Here is a 12,999-nt window from a genome sequence, read left to right on the forward strand (position 1 = left end):
ATACCACTCGGGCAAGTTATCGCATTAGCAAAGTCATTGTCAGAAGTGGACGAGCTTTTGCTGCGGGTGATTTTGTCAAAGAGTGTCTGACAATTGCTGCTGAAGCTGTGTGTCCAACTCAGATGCGGGCTTTTTCTCAGATTAGCCTGTCACGGAACACGGTCACCCGCCGCGTTGAGGACATGGCCGAAGACGTTCGGGGCCAGATAGCCCAAAGAGCAGGTCGGTTTTCTGCCTTCTCCATCGCAAGCGATGAAAGCACCGACATCTCTGACTCAGCACAGTTGCTGGTGTTTTGCGAGGTGTCAATGAGGACTTTGAAGTGTGTCAAGAACTAGCGGGCCTTGAAACACTGAAAGGGACAACAAGAGGTATCGATATTTTTATGGCAGTGCAGCGAATTATGGACAAGAACGGGTTGAAGTGGGAAAACCTATCTGGCATCACGACTGATGGAGCCCCGGCCATGGTCGGTAAGAGAGCAGGCCTAACTGCACTTGTGTCGGACAAAGTCCGTGAGTTTGGTGGCTCGATTTTTAAATACCATTGTATTTTGCATCAGGAGCAACTGTGCGATAAAAACATCGGCCTGAAGAACGTGACTTTTACAAATGTGTTCCTGCACACAGATATGGCAAGATCCGCAAACATGCACAGGTGATGTTATCCCTCTTTGGAAGTACCTATGTATGTGAACAGCCTTTCAGCCTGATGAATCTTAATAAGTCCAAACTGAGAAATGCTTTATCTGACTCTCACCTACATGACATTCTCACTTTGTCAGTTAGTCAGCTGGAGCCTGATATTGAGAGACTTTTAAAAACCAAGGACAGGCTTCATGTCTCCCACTGATAGGCCTAGCCTACTTCAGGCAGGATGTGTAGGCCTAGGCCTCCAATGTGTCAGAGTATGTTCTGCTCTGTATGATTAATGGGGGCATGTTTTGTCCCATGTTACTTTGTTTATTGCACTTGTAAGTACAGTACTGATTTCTACAAACCTTCTCAAGCTGTTGTCCAATTCTACTACTATTCCTGATTTAAAAATGATTGTTCAAACCAGTGAAGAATGTATTTTGGTCCCATGGAGACATGTTTTGTCCCATGTTACTTTGCACTAAATGTCTTTGTATTTGAAGATATAGGCCCAAGGCCTAGTAATGTTCCCTGTCTGTCTTCAAATATTTCATAGTGCTTCAATTATTTTTCTAATTTAAAGAAGCCAGATTGACGTCAGTAATCTTTTGAACATTAATGTGAAGAACAATAAACAGTGTCATTCCTTTTTCAAAATTACTTTGTGATAGTGTTTATTTTGTACATGCATGCTATATATACCCATATTTAACTTAATGTACTACAAAATTAACATTTTGGCCCACGACCCTCCCCCCAGATTAAATTTTGGCCCTCCACTGGGAAGAATTTGGGCACCCCTGCGCTAGACCATTTGGGAAGATTTCATATGTAGACCCTAAGATATCTAAGTGTCATTTCGATGAGGTCTGTAGCAGAGGCCATAGAGCACACCAAACAAATAATCATGAAATCACGAAAATTAAAGAAATGTAAACATGAATTATGTTATTACTGTCTAAGCATCGCAAAGCTGTATGCGCAAAGGCGTCTGACGTCACTGTGGCTTGCCTGAAACAAAGGAATTAGATAAACATGTGCTTACAGGGGCGTCGAACCGGCTTGTCCCCCTGATGGAGCAAAGTTGCTACAGTGACAAAGACAAGCTCCGCGCTCATGGGCAATTTATATGGGGCAACTGTGCTGCGAGTATCTAAGCAGTCGTCGTGCATGGATAAAATGCAATGTTTCAAACAGATCTGATGAATTCACCTACTTTGAAAAAGTGTGCGTTAAGGGAGTCCTTTTGACAAAAAGCGAAAATCTACAGTCAAGCGTCAATCAGCAGACAGCCGTGTGTTCTTTAGTCATGAGCCTGTTGTCAAAACGGCAGAAAAAAATGGTCACTAACGAAATATTGTTTCTACACTTAAAATGAACAAAGAAAAAATGAGCTAGCCTGATATAAGTCATGTTCATGACGATGCAAATGTAACGAGATTTCGAACTGTTCTGTTGCACACGTTGGGACTCATTTTATTTTTCTACAAGAATCATTTGCCATGACGGGAATCGAACGCGGGCCGCCCTGCTTTACAAGGCAGATTCCTATCCGCTAGACCATTTGGGAAGATTTCATATGTAGACCCTAAGATATCTAAGTGTCATTTCGATGAGGTCTGTAGCAGAGGCCATAGAGCACACCAAACAAATAATCATGTGTTTAAATATCCTTGTCGTTTTGAAAAATTATCATTGTCACCTGCACAGGAATGCCATGCGGCCAACATTGAAGAAATGTGCTTCTCAAATCTGTCATTAACACTGTTTTCCACACGCTTTTTTCATTGCATTGCCATATAATCAATTGGTCATTGATGCGTCACGAATAACGACAATGCGTCGAAAATTAAAGAAATGTAAACATGAATTATGTTATTACTGTCTAAGCATCGCAAAGCTGTATGCGTAAAGGCGTCTGACGTCACTGTGGCTTGCCTGAAACAAAGGAATTAGAGAAACATGTGCTTACAGGGGCGTCGAACCGGCTTCTCCCGCTGATGGAGCAAAGTTGCTACATTGACAAAGACAAGCTCCGCGCTCATGGGCAATTTATATGGGGCAACTGTGCTGCGAGTATCTAAGCAGTCGTCGTGCATGGATAAAATGCAATGTTTCAAACAGATCTGATGAATTCAACTACTTTGAAAAAGTGTGCGTTAAGGGAGTCCTTTTGACACAAAGCGAAAATCTACAGTCAAGCCTCAATCAGCAGACAGCCGTGTGTTCTTTAGTCATGAGCCTGTTGTCAAAACGGCAGAAAAAAATGGTCACAAACGAAATATTGTTTCTACACTTAAAATGAACAAAGAAAAAATGAGCTAGCCTGATATAAGTCATGTTCATGACGATGCAAATGTAACGAGATTTCGAACTGTTCTGTTGCACATGTTGGGACTCATTTTATTTTTCTACAAGAATCATTTACCATGACGGGAATCGAACCCGGGCCGCCCTGCGTTACAAGGCAGATTCCTATCCGCTAGACCATTTGGGAAGACTTGATATGTACACCCTAAGATATCTAAGTGTCATTTCGATGAGGTCTGTAGCAGAGGCCATAGAGCACACCAAACAAATAATCATGTGTTTAAATATCCTTGTCGTTTTGAAAAATTACCATTGTCACCTGCACAGGAATGCCATGCGGCCAACATTGAAGAAATGTGCTTCTCAAATCTGTCATTAACACTGTTTTCCACACGCTTTTTTCATTGCATTGCCATATAATCAATTGGTCATTGATGCGTCAGGAATAACGACAATGCGTCGAAAATTAAAGAAATGTAAACATGAATTATGTTATTACTGTCTAAGCATCGCAAAGCTGTATGCGCAAAGGCGTCTGACGTCACTGTGGCTTGCCTGAAACAAAGGAATTAGAGAAACATGTGCTTACAGGGGCGTCGAACCGGCTTGTCCCCCTGATGGAGCAAAGTTGCTACAGTGACAAAGACAAGCTCCGCGCTCATGGGCAATTTATATGGGGCAACTGTGCTGTGAGTATCTAAGCAGTCGTCGTGCATGGATAAAATGCAATGTTTCAAACAGATCTGATGAATTCACCTACTTTGAAAAAGTGTGCGTTAAGGGAGTCCTTTTGACACAAAGCGAAAATCTACAGTCAAGCGTCAATCAGCAGACAGCCGTGTGTTCTTTAGTCATGAGCCTGTTGTCAAAACGGCAGAAAAAAATGGTCACAAACGAAATATTGTTTCTACACTTAAAATGAACAAAGAAAAAATGAGCTAGCCTGATATAAGTCATGTTCATGACGATGCAAATGTAACGAGATTTCGAACTGTTCTGTTGCACACGTTGGGACTCATTTTATTTTTCTACAAGAATCATTTGCCATGACGGGAATCGAACCCGGGCCGCCCTGCGTTACAAGGCAGATTCCTATCCGCTAGACCATTTGGGAAGATTTCATATGTAGACCCTAAGATATCTAAGTGTCATTTCGATGAGGTCTGTAGCAGAGGCCATAGAGCACAGCAAACAAATAATCATGTGTTTAAATATCCTTGTCGTTTTGAAAAATTACCATTGTCACCTGCACAGGAATGCCATGCGGCCAACATTGAAGAAATGTGCTTCTCAAATCTGTCATTAACACTGTTTTCCACACGCTTTTTTCATTGCATTGCCATATAATCAATTGGTCATTGATGCGTCACGAATAACGACAATGCGTCGAAAATTAAAGAAATGTAAACATGAATTATGTTATTACTGTCTAAGCATCGCAAAGCTGTATGCGTAAAGGCGTCTGACGTCACAGTGGCTTGCCTGAAACAAAGGAATCAGAGAAACATGTGCTTACAGGGGCGTCGAAGCGCCTTCTCCCGCTGATGGAGCAAAGTTGCGACAGTGACAAAGACAAGCTCCGCGCTCATGGGCAATTTATATGGGGCAACTGTGCTGCGAGTATCTAAGCAGTCGTCGTGCATGGATAAAATGCAATGTTTCAAACAGATCTGATGAATTCACCTACTTTGAAAAAGTGTGCGTTAGGAAGTTCTTTTGACACAAAGCGAAAATCTACAGTCAAGCGTCAATCAGCAGACAGCCGTGTGTTCTTTAGTAATGAGCCTGTTGTCAAAACGGCAGAAGAAAATGTTCACAAACGAAATATTGTTTCTACACTTAAAATGAACAAAGAAAAAATGAGCTAGCCTGATATAAGTCATGTTCATGACGATGCAAATGTAACGAGATTTCGAACTGTTCTGTTGCACACGTTGGGACTCATTTTATTTTTCTACAAAAAACACTTGCCATGACGGGAATCGAACCCGGGCCGCCCCGCGTTACAAGGTAGATGCCTATCCGCTAGACCATTTGGGAAGACTTGATATGTACACCCTAAGATATCTAAGTGTCATTTCGATGAGGTCTGTAGCAGAGGCCATAGAGCACAGCAAACAAATAATCATGTGTTGAAATATCCTTGTCGTTTTGAAAAATTACCATTGTCACCTGCACAGGAATGCCATGCGGCCAACATTGAAGAAATGTGCTTCTCAAATCTGTCATTAACACTGTTTTCCACACGCTTTTTTCATTGCATTGCCATATAATCAATTGGTCATTGATGCGTCACGAATAACGACAATGCGTCGAAAATTAAAGAAATGTAAACATGAATTATGTTATTACTGTCTAAGCATCGCAAAGCTGTGTGCGTAAAGGCGTCTGACGTCACAGTGGCTTGCCTGAAACAAAGGAATCAGAGAAACATGTGCTTACAGGGGCGTCGAAGCGCCTTCTCCCGCTGATGGAGCAAAGTTGCTACAGTGACAAAGACAAGCTCCGCGCTCATGGGCAATTTATATGGGGCAACTGTGCTGCGAGTATCTAAGCAGTCGTCGTGCATGGATAAAATGCAATGTTTCAAACAGATCTGATGAATTCACCTACTTTGAAAAAGTGTGCGTTAGGAAGTTCTTTTGACACAAAGCGAAAATCTACAGTCAAGCGTCAATCAGCAGACAGCCGTGTGTTCTTTAGTCATGAGCCTGTTGTCAAAACGGCAGAACAAAATGGTCACAAACGAAATATTGTTTCTACACTTAAAATGAACAAAGAAAAAATTAGCTAGCCTGATATAAGTCATGTTCATGACGATGCAAATGTAACGAGATTTCGAACTGTTCTATTGCACACGTTGGGACTCATTTTATTTTTCTACAAAAAACATTTGCCATGACAGGAATCGAACCCGGGCCGCCCTGCGTTACAAGGTAGATGCCTATCCGCTAGACCATTTGGGAAGACTTGATATGTACACCCTAAGATATCTAAGTGTCATTTCGATGAGGTCTGTAGCAGAGGCCATAGAGCACAGCAAACAAATAATCATGTGTTTAAATATCCTTGTCGTTTTGAAAAATTACCATTGTCACCTGCACAGGAATGCCATGCGGCCAAAATTGAAGAAATGTGCTTCTCAAATCTGTCATTAACACTGTTTTCCACACGCTTTTTTCATTGCATTGCCATATAATCAATTGGTCATTGATGCGTCACGAATAACGACAATGCGTCGAAAATTAAAGAAATGTAAACATGAATTATGTTATTACTGTCTAAGCATCGCAAAGCTGTATGCGTAAAGGCGTCTGACGTCACAGTGGCTTGCCTGAAACAAAGGAATTAGAGAAACATGTGCTTACAGGGGCGTCGAACCGCATTCTCCCGCTGATGGAGCAAAGTTGCTACAGTGACAAAGACAAGCTCCGCGCTCATGGGCAATTTATATGGGGCAACTGTGCTGCGAGTATCTAAGCAGTCGTCGTGCATGGATAAAATGCAATGTTTCAAACAGATCTGATGAATTCACCTACTTTGAAAAAGTGTGCGTTAGGAAGTTCTTTTGACACAAAGCGAAAATCTACAGTCAAGCGTCAATCAGCAGACAGCCGTGTGTTCTTTAGTCATGAGCCTGTTGTCAAAACGGCAGAAAAAAATGTTCACAAACGAAATATTGTTTCTACACTTAAAATGAACAAAGAAAAAATTAGCTAGCCTGATATAAGTCATGTTCATGACGATGCAAATGTAACGAGATTTCGAACTGTTCTGTTGCACACGTTGGGACTCATTTTATTTTTCTACAAAAAACATTTGCCATGACGGGAATCGAACCCGGGCCGCCCTGCGTTACAAGGTAGATGCCTATCCGCTAGACCATTTGGGAAGACTTGATATGTACACCCTAAGATATCTAAGTGTCATTTCGATGAGGTCTGTAGCAGAGGCCATAGAGCACAGCAAACAAATAATCATGTGTTTAAATATTCTTGTCGTTTTGAAAAATTACCATTGTCACCTGCACAGGAATGCCATGCGTCCAACATTGAAGAAATGTGCTTCTCAAATCTGTCATTAACACTGTTTTCCACACGCTTTTTTCATTGCATTGCCATATAATCAATTGGTCATTGATGCGTCACGAATAACGACAATGCGTCGAAAATTAAAGAAATGTAAACATGAATTATGTTATTACTGTCTAAGCATCGCAAAGCTGTATGCGTAAAGGCGTCTGACGTCACAGTGGCTTGCCTGAAACAAAGGAATTAGAGAAACATGTGCTTACAGGGGCGTCGAACCGCCTTCTCCCGCTGATGGAGCAAAGTTGCTACAGTGACAAAGACAAGCTCCGCGCTCATGGGCAATTTATATGAGGCAACTGTGCTGCGAGTATCTAAGTAGTCGTCGTGCATGGATAAAATGCAATGTTTCAAACAGATCTGATGAATTCACCTACTTTGAAAAAGTGTGCGTTAGGGAGTTCTTTTGACACAAAGCGAAAATCTACAGTCAAGCGTCAATCAGCAGACAGCCGTGTGTTCTTTAGTCATGAGCCTGTTGTCAAAACGGCAGAAAAAAATGTTCACAAACGAAATATTGTTTCTACACTTAAAATGAACAAAGAAAAAATTAGCTAGCCTGATATAAGTCATGTTCATGACGATGCAAATGTAACGAGATTTCGAACTGTTCTGTTGCACACGTTGGGACTCATTTTATTTTTCTACAAAAATCCTTTGCCATGACGGGAATCGAACCCGGGCCGCCCTGCGTTACAAGGCAGATTCCTATCCGCTAGACCATTTGGGAAGACTTGATATGTACACCCTAAGATATCTAAGTGTCATTTCGATGAGGTCTGTAGCAGAGGCCATAGAGCACAGCAAACAAATAATCATGTGTTTAAATATTCTTGTCGTTTTGAAAAATTACCATTGTCACCTGCACAGGAATGCCATGCGTCCAACATTGAAGAAATGTGCTTCTCAAATCTGTCATTAACACTGTTTTCCACACGCTTTTTTCATTGCATTGCCATATAATCAATTGGTCATTGATGCGTCACGAATAACGACAATGCGTCGAAAATTAAAGAAATGTAAACATGAATTATGTTATTACTGTCTAAGCATCGCAAAGCTGTATGCGTAAAGGCGTCTGACGTCACAGTGGCTTGCCTGAAACAAAGGAATTAGAGAAACATGTGCTTACAGGGGCGTCGAACCGCCTTCTCCCGCTGATGGAGCAAAGTTGCTACAGTGACAAAGACAAGCTCCGCGCTCATGGGCAATTTATATGAGGCAACTGTGCTGCGAGTATCTAAGTAGTCGTCGTGCATGGATAAAATGCAATGTTTCAAACAGATCTGATGAATTCACCTACTTTGAAAAAGTGTGCGTTAGGGAGTTCTTTTGACACAAAGCGAAAATCTACAGTCAAGCGTCAATCAGCAGACAGCCGTGTGTTCTTTAGTCATGAGCCTGTTGTCAAAACGGCAGAAAAAAATGTTCACAAACGAAATATTGTTTCTACACTTAAAATGAACAAAGAAAAAATTAGCTAGCCTGATATAAGTCATGTTCATGACGATGCAAATGTAACGAGATTTCGAACTGTTCTGTTGCACACGTTGGGACTCATTTTATTTTTCTACAAAAATCCTTTGCCATGACGGGAATCGAACCCGGGCCGCCCTGCGTTACAAGGCAGATTCCTATCCGCTAGACCATTTGGGAAGACTTGATATGTACACCCTAAGATATCTAAGTGTCATTTCGATGAGGTCTGTAGCAGAGGCCATAGAGCACAGCAAACAAATAATCATGTGTTTAAATATCCTTGTCGTTTTGAAAAATTACCATTGTCACCTGCACAGGAATGCCATGCGGCCAACATTGAAGAAATGTGCTTCTCAAATCTGTCATTAACACTGTTTTCCACACGCTTTTTTCATTGCATTGCCATATAATCAATTGGTCATTGATGCGTCACGAATAACGACAATGCGTCGAAAATTAAAGAAATGTAAACATGAATTATGTTATTACTGTCTAAGCATCGCAAAGCTGTATGCGTAAAGGCGTCTGACGTCACAGTGGCTTGCCTGAAACAAAGGAATCAGAGAAACATGTGCTTACAGGGGCGTCGAAGCGACTTCTCCCGCTGATGGAGCAAAGTTGCTACAGTGACAAAGACAAGCTCCGCGCTCATGGGCAATTTATATGGGGCAACTGTGCTGCGAGTATCTAAGCAGTCGTCGTGCATGGATAAAATGCAATGTTTCAAACAGATCTGATGAATTCACCTACTTTGAAAAAGTGTGCGTTAGGAAGTTCTTTTGACACAAAGCGAAAATCTACAGTCAAGCGTCAATCAGCAGACAGCCGTGTGTTCTTTAGTCATGAGCCTGTTGTCAAAACGGCAGAAAAAAATGTTCACAAACGAAATATTGTTTCTACACTTAAAATGAACAAAGAAAAAATTAGCTAGCCTGATATAAGTCATGTTCATGACGATGCAAATGTAACGAGATTTCGAACTGTTCTGTTGCACACGTTGGGACTCATTTTATTTTTCTACAAAAAACATTTACCATGACGGGAATCGAACCCGGGCCGCCCTGCGTTACAAGGTAGATGCCTATCCGCTAGACCATTTGGGAAGACTTGATATGTACACCCTAAGATATCTAAGTGTCATTTCGATGAGGTCTGTAGCAGAGGCCATAGAGCACAGCAAACAAATAATCATGTGTTTAAATATTCTTGTCGTTTTGAAAAATTACCATTGTCACCTGCACAGGAATGCCATGCGTCCAACATTGAAGAAATGTGCTTCTCAAATCTGTCATTAACACTGTTTTCCACACGCTTTTTTCATTGCATTGCCATATAATCAATTGGTCATTGATGCGTCACGAATAACGACAATGCGTCGAAAATTAAAGAAATGTAAACATGAATTATGTTATTACTGTCTAAGCATCGCAAAGCTGTATGCGTAAAGGCGTCTGACGTCACAGTGGCTTGCCTGAAACAAAGGAATTAGAGAAACATGTGCTTACAGGGGCGTCGAACCGCCTTCTCCCGCTGATGGAGCAAAGTTGCTACAGTGACAAAGACAAGCTCCGCGCTCATGGGCAATTTATATGAGGCAACTGTGCTGCGAGTATCTAAGTAGTCGTCGTGCATGGATAAAATGCAATGTTTCAAACAGATCTGATGAATTCACCTACTTTGAAAAAGTGTGCGTTAGGGAGTTCTTTTGACACAAAGCGAAAATCTACAGTCAAGCGTCAATCAGCAGACAGCCGTGTGTTCTTTAGTCATGAGCCTGTTGTCAAAACGGCAGAAAAAAATGTTCACAAACGAAATATTGTTTCTACACTTAAAATGAACAAAGAAAAAATTAGCTAGCCTGATATAAGTCATGTTCATGACGATGCAAATGTAACGAGATTTCGAACTGTTCTGTTGCACACGTTGGGACTCATTTTATTTTTCTACAAAAATCCTTTGCCATGACGGGAATCGAACCCGGGCCGCCCTGCGTTACAAGGCAGATTCCTATCCGCTAGACCATTTGGGAAGACTTGATATGTACACCCTAAGATATCTAAGTGTCATTTCGATGAGGTCTGTAGCAGAGGCCATAGAGCACAGCAAACAAATAATCATGTGTTTAAATATCCTTGTCGTTTTGAAAAATTACCATTGTCACCTGCACAGGAATGCCATGCGGCCAACATTGAAGAAATGTGCTTCTCAAATCTGTCATTAACACTGTTTTCCACACGCTTTTTTCATTGCATTGCCATATAATCAATTGGTCATTGATGCGTCACGAATAACGACAATGCGTCGAAAATTAAAGAAATGTAAACATAAATTATGTTATTACTGTCTAAGCATCGCAAAGCTGTATGCGTAAAGGCGTCTGACGTCACAGTGGCTTGCCTGAAACAAAGGAATTAGAGAAACATGTGCTTACAGGGGCGTCGAACCGCCTTCTCCCGCTGATGGAGCAAAGTTGCTACAGTGACAAAGACAAGCTCCGCGCTCATGGGCAATTTATATGAGGCAACTGTGCTGCGAGTATCTAAGTAGTCGTCGTGCATGGATAAAATGCAATGTTTCAAACAGATCTGATGAATTCACCTACTTTGAAAAAGTGTGCTTTAGGGAGTTCTTTTGACACAAAGCGAAAATCGACAGTCAAGCGTCAATCAGCAGACAGCCGTGTGTTCTTTAGTCATGAGCCTGTTGTCAAAACGGCAGAAAAAAATGTTCACAAACGAAATATTGTTTCTACACTTAAAATGAACAAAGAAAAAATTAGCTAGCCTGATATAAGTCATGTTCATGACGATGCAAATGTAACGAGATTTCGAACTGTTCTGTTGCACACGTTGGGACTCATTTTATTTTTCTACAAAAAACATTTGCCATGACGGGAATCAAACCCGGGCCGCCCTGCGTTACAAGGTAGATGCCTATCCGCTAGACCATTTGGGAAGACTTGATATGTACACCCTAAGATATCTAAGTGTCATTTCGATGAGGTCTGTAGCAGAGGCCATAGAGCACAGCAAACAAATAATCATGTGTTGAAATATCCTTGTCGTTTTGAAAAATTACCATTGTCACCTGCACAGGAATGCCATGCGGCCAACATTGAAGAAATGTGCTTCTCAAATCTGTCATTAACACTGTTTTCCACACGCTTTTTTCATTGCATTGCCATATAATCAATTGGTCATTGATGCGTCACGAATAACGACAATGCGTCGAAAATTAAAGAAATGTAAACATGAATTATGTTATTACTGTCTAAGCATCGCAAAGCTGTATGCGTAAAGGCGTCTGACGTCACAGTGACTTGCCTGAAACAAAGGAATTAGAGAAACATGTGCTTACAGGGGCGTCGAACCGCCTTCTCCCGCTGATGGAGCAAAGTTGCTACAGTGACAAATACAAGCTCCGCGCTCATGGGCAATTTATATGGGGCAACTGTGCTGCGAGTATCTAAGCAGTCGTCGTGCATGGATAAAATGCAATGTTTCAAACAGATCTGATGAATTCACCTACTTTGAAAAAGTGTGCGTTAGGAAGTTCTTTTGACACAAAGCGAAAATCTACAGTCAAGCGTCAATCAGCAGACAGCCGTGTGTTCTTTAGTCATGAGCCTGTTGTCAAAACGGCAGAAAAAAATGTTCACAAACGAAATATTGTTTCTACACTTAAAATGAACAAAGAAAAAATTAGCTAGCCTGATATAAGTCATGTTCATGACGATGCAAATGTAACGAGATTTCAAACTGTTCTGTTGCACACGTTGGGACTCATTTTATTTTTCTACAAAGAACATTTGCCATGACGGGAATCGAACCCGGGCCGCCCTGCGTTACAAGGTAGATGCCTATCCGCTAGACCATTTGGGAAGACTTGATATGTACACCCTAAGATATCTAAGTGTCATTTCGATGAGGTCTGTAGCAGAGGCCATAGAGCACAGCAAACAAATAATCATGTGTTGAAATATCCTTGTCGTTTTGAAAAATTACCATTGTCACCTGCACAGGAATGCCATGCGGCCAACATTGAAGAAATGTGCTTCTCAAATCTGTCATTAACACTGTTTTCCACACGCTTTTTTCATTGCATTGCCATATAATCAATTGGTCATTGATGCGTCACGAATAACGACAATGCGTCGAAAATTAAAGAAATGTAAACATGAATTATGTTATTACTGTCTAAGCATCACAAAGCTGTATGCGTAAAGGCGTCTGACGTCACAGTGACTTGCCTGAAACAAAGGAATTAGAGAAACATGTGCTTACAGGGGCGTCGAACCGCCTTCTCCCGCTGATGGAGCAAAGTTGCTACAGTGACAAATACAAGCTCCGCGCTCATGGGCAATTTATATGGGGCAACTGTGCTGCGAGTATCTAAGCAGTCGTCGTGCATGGATAAAATGCAATGTTTCAAACAGATCTGATGAATTCACCTACTTTGAAAAAGTGTGCGTTAGGAAGTTCTTTTGA

General features: G+C 41.4%; 1 pseudogene across 1 annotated transcript in view; it reads left to right on the forward strand.

Annotated features, from left to right (window-relative positions):
• Positions 1-403: 403 nt before the first annotated feature.
• LOC310815255 (cytochrome P450 3A27-like) overlaps positions 404-12,999 on the forward strand; it is a 154,536-nt pseudogene continuing 141,940 nt past the window's right edge. The window contains exon 1 of the transcript in view: positions 404-473. The product of the transcript in view is annotated as a cytochrome P450 3A27-like (transcript). The remainder of the gene's footprint in view (positions 474-12,999) is intronic.

Source organism: Argentina silus (genome assembly GCF_951799395.1).
Source record: "Argentina silus genome assembly, chromosome: 14".
NCBI lineage: Eukaryota > Metazoa > Chordata > Actinopteri > Argentiniformes > Argentinidae > Argentina > Argentina silus.